Raw genomic sequence first — 15,042 nt, forward strand, 5'->3', positions numbered from 1 at the left:
CAGTGGTGGTGTCCGTTATTTTCAGATGCAATTTATTGAATGCAAAGGTATTTGAGAAGTGGTGATGTGAAATTAATCTTGACATTCTAAATGCTTTAGCCTGTTTTCTCATTCATCACTAGAATGGTCTTAACTTTTAAACAATACATTTATATCTGTCTGCTATTCTATATTAACCACACAATTATGTAAGTGTCATACACTCAGGCAGCGGCGAAGCCGCCAAACGAGACGCAAGAGCCTATCTCAGCAACCATTTGTGCGATTGTCACCAAACTTGGGTTCCATCGTTCCCACGAGGAGCAGAGGAGGCCTGTGGTGTTATACCAGAAAAAAACACTTTGAACACACAGTACTTTGGAACGCAAACAGATATTTCAACCAAACTATGTGTGTTGCATGAGTGCAACAGGTTATTGTGACTTAATTGTTGCGCAAGTGCTATGGAGGCCATGTCCTGCTCTGGACTGCTTGGCCCCTCCATTGCTGCTTGCAGCTATATTTAGGGGCCAAGCAGCGAAGCTGCGAGGCACCTATTGTAATTGGTAGTATTATTATTATTATTATTATTATTATTATTCTTAAGACTGGGTGTCTATGGCAGGCCCTAGAAGCGCTTGGTCGAAAGTTGTGAAATTTGGCACACTCATTAGGGACAGTCCCCCGGTCCAAGTCACAAAGTTTCATGTCCCATACTTTGGCACTCTAGCGCCACCAACGGGTCAAAGTTGGAGTTGTGTTTACACACGCAACTTTTGAACCGTATGTCCCATTTTCAAAAATGAGGTACCATTGGATTCCCTGGATCAAGCCGAGTGCAATGCACACCATGGCGTCAATTTCCGGTTATATAGATTTTCCGCTATTTCCGGTTTTATCAAAAACCTTTAAAAGCCTACTCCTCCTACAAATTTTGTCAAATCTTCTTCAAAATTACCAGATATGATCTTCAGACCAAGCCTCACAAAAGTTATCGAAGGATATTTGATTTTCAAAACCGTTTGTCCGGTACAGCCAATCAAATTCTGCAGAAAAGCCGCCAAACAGGAAGTGAAGCGATATCTCAGCAGTTCTTTGAGGCAGTGACACCAAAGTTGGTACGCTTACTCTGAACTTTATTCTAAGGATGTCCTCCAAAAATGGTGTCATGTGACTAAAAGGGGGCGTGGCCGGAAGCATAAACGTGTTTTGGCTAATAACTGTTGAAGTATTTACCTTAATAAAGTAATTTCTTTGTCTCTTGATGTCTTGTGAGATATCAAGCTTGACCATCGATAATATTTCATAACAACCGAATTGACGCGGCCGCCATTTTGGATTTCATGGAAAAGTGTAAAAACCTTTTACACGCCCCAAATTTTGTCCAATGTTTACTAAATTTGGCACAGATGATCTTCAGACCAAGCTTCACAAAGGTGTCTGATGGATTTTCAAATTTTCGAAACCGTTTGTTCGGTAGAGCCGATCAAAGGCGGCGGCGAAGCCACAAAAGACACGTTAGAGCGTAACTCAGCAACCATTTTAGCGATTGTCACCGAACTTGGGTTCCATCGTTCCCAAGAGGATCAGAGGAGGCCTGTGGTGTTACACCGGAAAAAAACACTTTAAACACTCAGTACTTTGGAACGCAAACAGATATTTCAACCAAACTTGGTGTGTTGCATGAGTGCAACAGGTTATTGTGACTCAATTGTTGCGCAAGTGCTATGGAGGCCATGTCCTGCTCTGGACTGCTTGGCCCCTCCATTGCTGCTTGCAGCTATATTTATTATTATTATTATTATTATTCTTAAGACTGGGTGTCTATGGCAGGCCCTAGAAGCGCTTGGTCGAAAGTTGTGAAATTTGGCACACTCATTAGGGACAGTCCCCTGGTCCAAGTCACAAAGTTTCATGTCCCATACTTTGGCACTCTAGCGCCACCAACGGGTCAAAGTTGGAGTTGTGTTTACACACGCAACTTTTGAACCGTATGTCCCATTTTCAAAAATGAGGTACCATTGGATTCCCTGGATCAAGCCGAGTGCAATGCACACCATGGCGTCAATTTCCGGTTATATAGATTTTCCGCTATTTCCGGTTTTATCAAAAACCTTTAAAAGCCTACTCCTCCTACAAATTTTGTCAAATCTTCTTCAAAATTACCAGATATGATCTTCAGACCAAGCCTCACAAAAGTTATCGAAGGATATTTGATTTTCAAAACCGTTTGTCCGGTACAGCCAATCAAATTCTGCAGAAAAGCCGCCAAACAGGAAGTGAAGCCATATCTCAGCAGTTCTTTGAAGCAGTGACACCAAAGTTGGTACGCCTACTCGGAACTTTATTCTAAGGATGTTCTCCAAAAATGGTGTCATGTGACTAAAAGGGGGCGTGGCCGGAAGCATAAACGTGTTTTGGCTAATAACTGTTGAAGTGTTTACCTTAATAAAGTAATTTCTTTGTCTCTTGATGTCTTGTGAGATATCAAGCCTGGCCATTGATAACTTTTCATAATAACCGAATTGACGCGGCCGCCATTTTGGATTTCATGGAAAATATCAATATTCATCATATTTTTAACATGTTTTTTTTTTCTCAAATCTTCTCAATCCTCTTAAACTTCTTCAACTTTCTTCTTCCTCAATCTTTCAGCTACAGCCACCATTTAAACTTTAAAATGATGACAAAACACTAAACTATTGTTTCTGTAATTCAGCCTTTTGATATCTTTTCAACTTTTTTTAATATCACTGATTATGTTTCATTAGTTTTTCAAACCGTTTCTGAGATTTACATGGGTGTCTATGTGAGAGTCTAGAGTGCTGACTGAAACGCTTAGAGTGGAGGGGAGCTTCGAAATCAGTTTCAAAAAGTATTTCTAGTTTGCCAGCATTGCCACAATTTTCACTCTTCATGCTTCATTTTTGGATCAATAGATAGCTAATTATGTGTTGGTCGTAGACAGTTGTCTGTGGAATCCAACAGACTTACACATTTTTTCAGAGCCCCACAAAAGCGAGACAAAGTCCAACTCTCGCCCCATAGAGACCAATGCAAATCTAGTGACACATTTCTCAGACAAAGCACAAGGATGACGATTTCTAAACTGCCAGTAGAGTCGTATTTCTGTCCGCACAGACATATAAAGGACATCTCTGGTTTCGGCAGAGTCTTGGGTCTCGGAAAATATCCTCATTTTTTTGATTGGACTTATAGTTTTGCGTCTAGGTTAACTTGTTTGAGGTGTGGATGCTAGGTAAACGTATATTATTCTCTCTGCCAAGCTTGTTAGCAATCATAGCTGCACCATCACCGTGGCAACCAAACAAACACGTTAGAGACCAATGCAAATCTAGTGACACATTTCTCAGACAAAGCACAAGGATGACGATTTCTAAACTGCCAGTAGAGTCGTATTTCTGTCCGCACAGACATATAAAGGACATCTCTGGTTTCGGCAGAGTCTTGGGTCTCGGAAAATATCCTCATTTTTTTGATTGGACTTATAGTTTTGCGTCTAGGTTAACTTGTTTGAGGTGTGGATGCTAGGTAAATGTATATTATTCTGTCTGCCCAGCTTGTTAGCAATCCTAGCTGCACAATCACCGTGGCAACCAAACAAACACGTTTTTGAAACTGCTGGTAGAGTCCTATTTCTGACCGCACAGACATATAGGATATCTATGGTATGGTATAAGATTACCGCAAGAGCTGGATTTACTGCTTCATTTTGAAAACTAAGTCGATCATACGAGGTAAGACAAGTTTCTTCACATGTGTTATCAATATTGTCAACATTGTTCAAATTAAAAGTCAAACGTTTTTAGTTACGAAGCATTTATTTGTAGAACTACAGTAGGACTGGAGTGACGTGAGCAAAAAGAAAAACAATTTAGCTAATTTTGGGAAACCTGGATAATAAACATTAGCTAGGACCACCATGTACACTTTAAGCTAAATATTTATACCTTTTTGGGGCAATTTAGTCGATTGTGGAATATAGTAAAACCTTGGTAGTTACGCGGAGGAGTAACTACGCTGCTAGTTAGTTTTTCGACGTCACCCAATCGGTGCTTGTTGACAGGCAAGCAGCAAATCTCTTCTTATATCAACTTTTTGTGTGTGTGTGTGAAGTAAATAGTTACTAGCAATACTATGTCATATTTTAGCTAAACATCAGTAACGTTTTGGGCCAATGTTGTTGCTTCCGTACATTTGCCTTAGGTTGGGATAGGTAGGTTCAGAACTGCCTGGAAACTGGTGTGCTACTGTAGTTGGATAAGTTTAGCTTGTTGATTTTCTCATGTCATGAAACATCCTTCTATATTTTTGCAGATAGCTATACCCATCCATCATACAGACATGATTTTAGGATGTTTGTATCTTACTATTCGCAAGGAAGGTGTGAAAGGGCTGTCCACAGTTCAACATTATGGTTTATCGGATTTGGGAAGAACACACTGCAGGCTACCAATTTGATTTTTTTCTGTTGTAGAGGTGAAGGAAGACTATCGCTGCAAGAGGAGGAGGCAGCTGACTGTTGATTACCAGCACACAGGAGGAGGATCTACTGAACCAGGAACTGCTGGAGGAAGACCAGGACGAGATGGAAAAATGAGATTGAACCTGATACCCAGCCAGGAACATCATCTGGGTATGTATCAATGTATATTATTTGTTTCTGTTTCCCATAAGACTAATACTCATAATAATCAGATTATTATGCTAAAACCTGTAGTCCCTCCTTTGTCGTCACTTCACACAACCCATATTCCCTAGAATGGAAAACATCCTGTAACACAGTGGTTCTCAAACCGGTCCTCAGGTACCACCTGTCCTGCATATGAGATGTTTTCCTGCTCCAACACACCTGATTCAAATAAATGGGTCGTTATCTAGCTCTGTAGAAGCCTGGTAACAAACATGCATTTGAATCAGGTGTGTTGGAGCAGGGAAACATCTAAAACATGCAGAACAGGTGGTATTTGAGGACAGGTTTGAGAACCACTGCCTGGCTATGCTAATCGTAAAAATAGGACTGAAAATAAAACAAAAGTAGTTTCTTGCGCGCCGAAATGTAATGGCAAACGACTTTGCTTGCTTTGCAATAGGAACTGTTTTCAGTTTTGGCAGTCATCTGAGTGTGACCAGTATCGCGACAAGGCGTAGATGAAAAAGGATGTGTTTATTGGTGTTGTCTTCCCCCTGCCTCTTTATCTCCCTGTCTTCTCCCTCTCTTCTCTCAACAGGGATTGCAGTTGAGTTTATGCATTTAAATATAACTTCTGCTTCGCAGTTATTTATAAAAAAAATGATTTACAGTAGATAGTTTGAAAGTTTGTTGTTGTATGTTTTGCTGAGATATCATTCCCCTCACAGTTTAATGTTCAAAACAAATAAAGTGTGTGTTTTATTGAACACATAAAATGCATATTTCAGTGGTGGTGTCCGTTATTTTCAGATGCAATTTATTGTATGCAAAGGTATTTGAGAAGTGGTCATGTGAAATGAATCTTGACATTCTAAATGCTTTAGCCTGTTTTCTCATTTATCACTAGAATGGTCATAACTTTTAAACAATACATTTATATCTGTCTGCTATTCTATATTGCCCACACAATTATGTAAGTGTCATACACTCAGGCAGCGGCGAAGCCGCCAAACGAGACGCAAGAGCCTATCTCAGCAACCATTTGTGCGATTGTCACCAAACTTGGGTTCCATCGTTCCCACGAGGAGCAGAGGAGGCCTGCGGTGTTATACCAGAAAAATAACTTTGAACTCTCAGTACTCTTGAACGCAAACATATATTTCAACCAAACTTGGTGTGTTGCATGAGTGCAACAGGAATTGTGACTTAATTGTTGCGCAAGTGCTATGGAGGCCTTGTCCTGCTCTGGACTGCTTGGCCCCTCCATTGCTGCTTGCAGCTATATTTATTATTATTATTATTATTCTTAAGACTGGGTGTCTATGGCAGGCCCTAGAAGCGCTTGGTCGAAAGTTGTGAAATTTGGCACACTCATTAGGGACAGTCCCCTGGTCCAAGTCACAAAGTTTCATGTCCCATACTTTGGCACTCTAGCGCCACCAACGGGTCAAAGTTGGAGTTGTGTTTACACACGCAACTTTTGAACCGTATGTCCCATTTTCAAAAATGAGGTACCATTGGATTCCCTGGATCAAGCCGAGTGCAATGCACACCATGGCGTCAATTTCCGGTTATATAGATTTTCCGCTATTTCCGGTTTTATCAAAAACCTTTAAAAGCCTACTCCTCCTACAAATTTTGTCAAATCTTCTTCAAAATTACCAGATATGATCTTCAGACCAAGCCTCACAAAAGTTATCGAAGGATATTTGATTTTCAAAACCGTTTGTCCGGTACAGCCAATCAAATTCTGCAGAAAAGCCGCCAAACAGGAAGTGAAGCCATATCTCAGCAGTTCTTTGAAGCAGTGACACCAAAGTTGGTACGCCTACTCGGAACTTTATTCTAAGGATGTTCTCCAAAAATGGTGTCATGTGACTAAAAGGGGGCGTGGCCGGAAGCATAAACGTGTTTTGGCTAATAACTGTTGAAGTGTTTACCTTAATAAAGTAATTTTTTGTCTCTTGATGTCTTGTGAGATATCAAGCCTGGCCATTGATAACTTTTCATAATAACCGAATTGACGCGGCCGCCATTTTGGATTTCATGGAAAATATCAATATTCATCATATTTTTAACATGTTTTTTTTTTCTCAAATCCTCTCAATCCTCTTAAACTTCTTCAACGTTCTTCTTCCTCAATCTTTCAGCTACAGCCACCATTTAAACTTTAAAATGATGAGAAAACACTAAACTATTGTTTCTGTAATTCAGCCTTTTGATATCTTTTCAACTTTTTTTAATATCACTGATTATGTTTCATTAGTTTTTCAAACCGTTTCTGAGATTTACATGGGTGTCTATGTGAGAGTCTAGAGTGCTGACTGAAACGCTTAGAGTGGAGGGGAGCTTCGAAATCAGTTTCAAAAAGTATTTCTAGTTTGCCAGCATTGCCACAATTTTCACTCTTCATGCTTCATTTTTGGATCAATAGATAGCTAATTATGTGTTGGTCGTAGACAGTTGTCTGTGGAATCCAACAGACTTACACATTTTTTCAGAGCCCCACAAAAGCGAGACAAAGTCCAACTCTCGCCCCATAGAGCCCAATGCAAATCTAGTGACACATTTCTCAGACAAAGCACAAGGACGACGATTTCTAAACTGCCAGTAGAGTCGTATTTCTTTCCGCACAGACATATAAAGGACATCTCTGGTTTCGGCAGAGTCTTGGGTCTCGGAAAATATCCTCATTTTTTTTATCGGACTTATAGTTTTGCGTCTAGGTTCACTTGTTTGAGGTGTGGATGCTAGGTAAATGTATATTATTCTCTCTGCCAAGCTTGTTAGCAATCATAGCTGCACCATCACCGTGGCAACCAAACAAACACGTTTGAGACCAATGTAAAATCTAGGGACACATTTCTCAGAAAAAGCACAAGGAAGACGATTTCTAAACTGCCAGTAGAGTCGTATTTCTGACCGCACAGACATATAAAGGACATCTCTGGTTTCGGCAGAGTCTTGGGTCTCGGAAAATATCCTCATTTTTTTTATACGACTTATAGTTTTGCGTCTAGGTTAACTTGTTTGAGGTGTGGATGCTAGGTAAATGTATATTATTCTGTCTGCCCAGCTTGTTAGCAATCCTAGCTGCACAATCACCGTGGCAACCAAACAAACACGTTTTTGAAACTGCTGGTAGAGTCCTATTTCTGACCGTACAGACATATAAAGGATATCTATGGTATGGTATAAGATCACCGCAAGAGTTGGATTTACTGCTTCATTTTGAAAACTGAGTCGATCATACGAGGTAAGACAAGTTTCTTTACATGTGTTATCAATATTGTCAACATTGTTCAAATTAAAAGTCAAATGTTTTAGTTACGAAGCATTTATTTGTAGAACTAGGACTGGAGTGACGTGAGCAAAAAGAAGAACGATTTAGCTAATTTTGGGAAACCTGGATAATAAACATTAGCTAGGACCACCATGTACACTTTAAGCTAAATATTTATAACTTTTTGGGCAATTTAGCCGATTGTGGAATATAGTAAAACCTTGATAGTTACGCGGAGGAGTAACTACGCTGCTAGTTAGTTTTTCGACTTCACCCAATCGGTGCTTGTTGACAGGCAAGCAGCAAATCTCTTCTTATATCAACTTTTTTGTGTGTGTGAAGTAAATAGTTACTAGCAATACTATGTCATATTTTAGCTAAAGATCAATAACTTTTTGGGCCAATGTTGTTGCTTCCGTACATTTGCCTGAGGTTGGGATAGGTAGGTTCAGAACTGCCTGGAAACTGGTTTGCTACTGCAGTTGGATAAGTTTAGCTTGTTAATTTTCTCATGTCATGAAACATCCTTCTATATTTTTGCAGATAGCTATACCCATCCATCATACAGACGTGATTTTAGGATGTTTGTATCTTACTATTCGCAAGGAAGGTGTGAAAGGGCTGTCCACAGTTCAACGTTATGGTTTATCGGATTTGGGAAGAACACACTGCAGGCTACTAATTTGATTTTTTTTCTGTTGTAGAGGTGAAGGAAGACTATCCCTGCAAGAGGAGGAGGCAGCTGACTGTTGATTACCACACAGGAGGAGGACCTCCTGAACCAGGAACTGCTGGAGGAAGACCAGGACGAGTAGGAGATGGAAAAATTAGATTGAACCTGATACCCAGCCAGGAACATCATCTGGGTATGTATCAATGTATATTATTTGTTTCTGTTTCCCATAAGACTAATACTCATAATAATCAGATTATTATGCTAAAACCTGTAGTCCCTCCTTTGTCGTCACTTCACACAACCCATATTCCCTAGAATGGAAAAAAATCCTGTAACACAGTGGTTCTCAAATCGGTCCTCAGGTACCACCTGTCCTGCATATGAGATGTTTTCCTGCTCCAACACACCTGATTGAAATAAATGGGTCGTTATCTAGCTCTGTAGAAGCCTGGTAACAAACATGCATTTGAATCAGGTGTGTTGGAGCAGGGAAACATCTAAAACATGCAGAACAGGTGGTATTTGAGGACAGATTTGAGAACCACTGCCTGGCTATGCTATGGCTATGATCGTAAAAATAGGACTGAAAATAAAACAAATGTAGTTTCTTGCGCGCCGAAATGTAATGGCAAACGACTTTGCTTGCTTTGCAATAGGAACTGTTTTCCGTTTTGGCAGTCATCTGAGTGTGACCAGTATCGCGACAAGGCGTAGATGGAAAAGGATGTGTTTATTGGTGTTGTCTTCCCCCTGCCTCTTTATCTCCCTGTCTTCTCCCTCTCCTTTCTCAACAGGGATTGCAGTTGAGTTTATGCATTTATATATCTTCTGCTTTGCAGTTATTTATAAAAAAAAATATTTACAGTAGAAAGTTTGTTGTTTTGCTGAGATATCATTCCCCTCACAGTTTAATGTTCAAAACAAATAAAGTGTGTGTTTTATTGAACACATAAAATGCATATTTCAGTGGTGGTGTCCGTTATTTTCAGATGCAATTTATTGAATGCAAAGGTATTTGAGAAGTGGTGATGTGAAATTAATCTTGACATTCTAAATGCTTTAGCCTGTTTTCTCATTCATCACTAGAATGGTCTTAACTTTTAAACAATACATTTATATCTGTCTGCTATTCTATATTAACCACACAATTATGTAAGTGTCATACACTCAGGCAGCGGCGAAGCCGCCAAACGAGACGCAAGAGCCTATCTCAGCAACCATTTGTGCGATTGTCACCAAACTTGGGTTCCATCGTTCCCACGAGGAGCAGAGGAGGCCTGTGGTGTTATACCAGAAAAAAACACTTTGAACACACAGTACTTTGGAACGCAAACAGATATTTCAACCAAACTATGTGTGTTGCATGAGTGCAACAGGTTATTGTGACTTAATTGTTGCGCAAGTGCTATGGAGGCCATGTCCTGCTCTGGACTGCTTGGCCCCTCCATTGCTGCTTGCAGCTATATTTATTTGTAATTCTTGTACCATGGGAGTCAATGGCAGCCCCTAGACCCCATCGACAACTTTTTGTGAAATTTGGCACACTCATTAAGGACAGTTTCTTCTATACCTACACCAAGTTTCATGTCTCCCATTAGACCACTCTAGCGCCACCAATGGGTCAAAGTTGGACTTGTGTTTACACACGCAACTTTTGAACCGTATGACTCATTTTCAAAAATGAGGTACCATTGGATTCCCTGGATCAAGCCGAGTTCAACGCACACCATGGCGTTAATTTCCGGTTATATAGATTTCCCGCCATTTCCGGTTTTATCAAAAACCTTTGAAAGCCTACTCCTCCTACAATTTTTGTCATATCTTCTTCAAAATCACCAGAGATGATCTTCAGACCAAGCCTCACAAAAGTTATCAAAGGAATTTTGATCCTCATAACCGTCTGTCCGGTACAGCCAATCAAATTAATCAGAAAAGCCGCAAAACAGGATGTGAAGTCATGTCTCAGCAAATCTTTGAGATATCAACACTAAACTTGGTAGATCGGAGGAAGACACTACAACATGTTACCATGTGCAAAGGCAAATTCATATCTCAAAAAATGATTGATATAAAGCAAATTGAACTTATCGCTAACGCTAAAATTATGCTTTACACATCAGCCATTCAAAAACTGATACTCTGATTCAATCACAAGTTCATATGAAAACTCTTGAGAATGTTCATAACACAAATCTGTGAAAAAGTTGACTGTAAGATGAAAGGTCGATTTTTGGTGAATATTTGAAACATGCTTGCTTGGCTAATTTCTAGGCAAATTTCCAATGAATGTCTCCCTTGCTCCTCCCCGCGCGTGCTCCAAAATCTCACACACACTCAGCCTTCCCTTGACACACGCGCGGCCAAGACGCACACGCAACATTTCAGGAGAGTGTGGGCTGACCAAGCCCCCACTCATTCCTTGGTCTTTAGCAAAGGCCCATGTGGCTCTTGATGGTATTGCATTTCCGATTTTGTATGCAATGGTAAAAAGGTCTCAAATCCTGAAACATTGATAGTGTAGGCCGAGAAACACTTTAACAAAAGCCCATGTGGATCTTGTTGGTATTGCATTTCCGATTTTGTATGCAATGGTAAAAAGTTATAAAAATCCTGAAACATTGATAGTATAGACCAAGAGTAACTACCACACCACAAATGGCCCACCATTACCCATAGGTGGCGCTACAGGCCACGCCAAAAAGCACAAATATACAAGGCTTTCTGGAATGGATAGGCTCACCAAGCCCCCTCCCTTCACTTATTGGCTTGAAAAAAAGGCCCATGTGGCTCTTGATGGTATTGCATTTCCGATTTTGTATGCAATGGTAAAAAGGTCTCAAAATCCTGAAACATAGATAGTATAGGCAAAGAAACACTTTAACAAAAAGCCCATGTGGATCTTGTTGGTATTGCTTTTCCGATTTTGTATACAATGGTAAAAAGTTATAAAAATCCTGAAACATTGATAGTATAGACCAAGAGTAACTACCACACCACAAATGGCCCACTATTACCCATAGGTCTTCCCTTGACACACGCGCGGGCTTGGCAAGACGCACACGCAACATTTCAGGAGAGTGTTCCTTGGTCTTTTGCAAAGGCCATGTGGATCTTGATGGTATTGCATTTCAGATTTTGTTTGCCATGGTAAAAAGTTATCCAAATCCTGAAACATTGATAGTAAAGGCCAAGAGTAACAACAACACTTTAACAAAAGCCCATGTGGATCTTGTTGGTATTGCATTTCCGATTTTGTATGCAATGGTAAAAAGTTAAAAACATCCTGAAACATTGATAGTATAGGCCAAGAGTAACTACCACACCACAAATGGCCCACCATTACCAATAGGTGTCGCTACAGGCCACGCCCTAAAGCACAAAGCACTTCACTTCTTGTGAAGATTAAAGCGCTTCACTTCTTGGCTTGAAATAAAAGCCCTTGTGGATGTTGATGTTATTGCATTTCAGATTTGGTATCCCATTGGAAATTCTGCAGCATTGATTTTTCTATACAGTTACAATTTGTCAAGAATATACATTTTTCAATGGTTCGCAATGCTTTACACGTAAGCCAGTCAAACAAGTTCATATGAAGACTCTTGAGAATGTTTAGTACACAAATCTGAGAAAAAGTTGACTCTAAGATGAAAGGTCGATTTTTGGTGAATCTTTGAAACATGCATGCTTGGCTAATTTCTAGGGAAATTTACAATGAAATGTGTCCCCTGCTCCTCCCCGCGCATGCTCCAAATTCTCAGACACTCATTCTTCCCTTGACACGCGCGGGCTTGGCAAGACACACACGCAACATATCAGGACTGTGTGGGCTGACCAAGCCCCCACTCATTCCTTGAATATCAGCATAGGCCCTTGAGGACCTTGGTGTCATTGCATTTCCTACTTTGTATGCAATAGTAAAAAGGTCTCCAAATCCTGACACATTGACAGTACAGGCCAAGAGTAACTACCACACTTTACCCAAAGCCCATGTGGATCCTGTTGGTATTGCATTTCCGATTTTATATGCAATGGTAAAAAGTTTTTAAAATCCTGAAACATTAATAGTATAGGCCAAGAGTAACTACCACACCACAAATGGTCCACCATTACCCATAGGTGGCGCTACAGGCCACGCCTTAATGCATAAAGATACAAGGCTTTCTGGAATGGATAAGCTCACCAAGCCCCCTTCCTTCACTTACTGGCTTGAAATAAAGGCCCTTGTGGATCTTGATGGTATTGCATTTCAGATTTGGTATGCCATTGGTAATTCTGCAGCATACATTTTTCTATACAGTTACAATTTGTCAAAAATAAAAAAAATTCAATGGTTCGCAGTGTTTGGAGGAATCCGCCATTACTGCTTGCAGTTATATTTTTTGTTGTTTTTTGGGTTGGGCCGGCCGATAAAGAACTGACCGCGGCCCATTGGTAAAAATTGTTTTGGTCGGGCTGGCCCATTGGTTAATTTTCTTTATTGGCACTGGCCTGACCCAGCGTATGCTGGTTTAGCATTGTTAAAGTTTAGCAACGCTAAAATTGAGAAACGACCACCAAAGCGCAAGGGAGGTGCAGAAAACTTAAGGGAGAAAAAGATTACAAATCTACAGGCGAATGCCACAAAATGTGCAAACATTTTTAACACATTTGGGGGGGGCTTTAGGTGCTTCAATATCAGCATTACCTGTACAGAAAGGAGGACAAGTAGCTGGCTCAGAGAGGCAGAAACATACTGACAGGGTCAGGGAAGAAGCCAAGAAGGAGGAGAGTGACCATGGCAGGGCCTTGGGAGCGAGTGAGAAAAAGATGGAAGAAAGAGTAGTTGACCACGTGGAGTAGGCAAATTAACTGGGACTCAGGAAGGGAGGGAGGTGTGTGTGTTTCTGTATTGTATTTAGCAGTCACTTTTGTCCAAAGCGACAAAATATGAATCTTACAACAATTTAAATTAACAGTAAACTGTTTTACTGTTGCTAAGCCAATATTAAGCAAAATAGTAATAATAACAATACAATATCAAATATCAATATGTAGGCTATATATTTTTAAATACCATAAATATACAAATCATAATTCTAAGAATTAATTTCTTATTTAAGTGTAAGATCAACAGATAAGTCTTGAGACCCCTCTTGAAGGATCCAAAACTATCACATGAATGCAGAACACTAGGCAACTCATATTATAGAATGCACGCTTATTTTAAGAGGACTGTCTTCAGGGAATGTGTCTGACCAATCACGGTGGGTGTGGGTCGCCTGGGCCAAAAATGCCATGGACGATTTTTGTAATAGTCCAGCCCTGGCTGACGACACCCAGCTGTACCTGTCGTTCCCCCCGACTGATCCGGGGATCTCAGCTAGAATCGAGGCCTGTCTCGTCAAGACAGAACTTCTCATCTTCCCGGCCAAACCCCTCCATCTCCCACGATCTCTCAATCACCCTGGGATCTGCGACGTTGACCCCTTCATCCTCTGCCAGGAACCTCGGGGTTACCATGGATGACAAGCTCAGCCTCACGGCCCACATTGCTGCAATCTCCCGGTCGTGTAGATTCACCTTCTTCAACATCCAGAAGATGATGAGATACCTGTCTGAGCATTCCACCCAGCTGCTAGTCCAAGCACTTGTCCTCTCCAAGTTGGACTACTGCAACTTGCTTTTCGCTGGTCTCCCAGCATGTGCAACTTGCCCCTCTCCAGAGGATTCAGAATGCAGCAGCCCGCCTGATCTTCAACCTACCCAGACGCTCCCATGTTACCCCGCTCTTCATCTCCCTCCACTGGCTACCCATCCCGGCTAAAGACGCACTTGTTCCGGAAGTACAATGGTACTTAAGAAAGATTTGTTGGATCAGATGTTAGTTTATTTCCTCCAGAAACACAATGACACTTATTGAGGGACTTATTGCACTTATTGGCTAATTGTAACTGATTTAACTACTTGTAGTTACTTCTTGTTGTGAATTATATTATTGTTGCTTGCTTTCCTCCAGGTACACTCTAGCACTTTCGAGGATCATGTTGTTTAATTGTAATTTGTTTAACTACATGCTCTTCTGATTCTACCCATTGGCATTTATTTGCTTTTCACAATGTATGCTTCATGTTTCAGCTTCCTGCAATGTTTTTGTGGCTATCTTGTTGTTTATGATTATTGACCTACACATTTTTTTAAAGCTCTTGTAAGTCGCTTTGGATAAAAGCGTCTGCTAAATGAATAAACGTAAATGTACTAGTCAAACACAAAAACCTTCTGTCGTGTAGGCCTATGTGTTTTTTGCATGATTTGGAGTTCATCACTGTACTTAAAGACCAGTTTCTGTGATGTATTTCTTGTTTCAGGCATGCGTTCCATGGTTCAAATATCGTTATGTAATTCACATGACACTGCACATTTCTGAAGTTGTGCACACAAACTAATTGATTGAGAATAAAGCCATTAGACCTC

General features: G+C 40.5%; 1 long non-coding RNA gene across 1 annotated transcript; it reads left to right on the top strand.

Moving 5' to 3' along the window:
• The first annotated feature begins 2,719 nt into the window (after positions 1-2,719).
• On the top strand, positions 2,720-5,413 carry LOC146221029 (uncharacterized). The gene is made up of 2 exons (XR_014750774.1): positions 2,720-3,737; positions 4,478-5,413. It is a non-coding gene; the product is annotated as an uncharacterized LOC146221029 (long non-coding RNA).
• The last annotated feature ends 9,629 nt before the right edge of the window (positions 5,414-15,042 follow it).

This window comes from Hypomesus nipponensis, chromosome 26 (assembly GCF_054491055.1).
Source record: "Hypomesus nipponensis isolate SF chromosome 26, ASM5449105v1, whole genome shotgun sequence".
NCBI lineage: Eukaryota > Metazoa > Chordata > Actinopteri > Osmeriformes > Osmeridae > Hypomesus > Hypomesus nipponensis.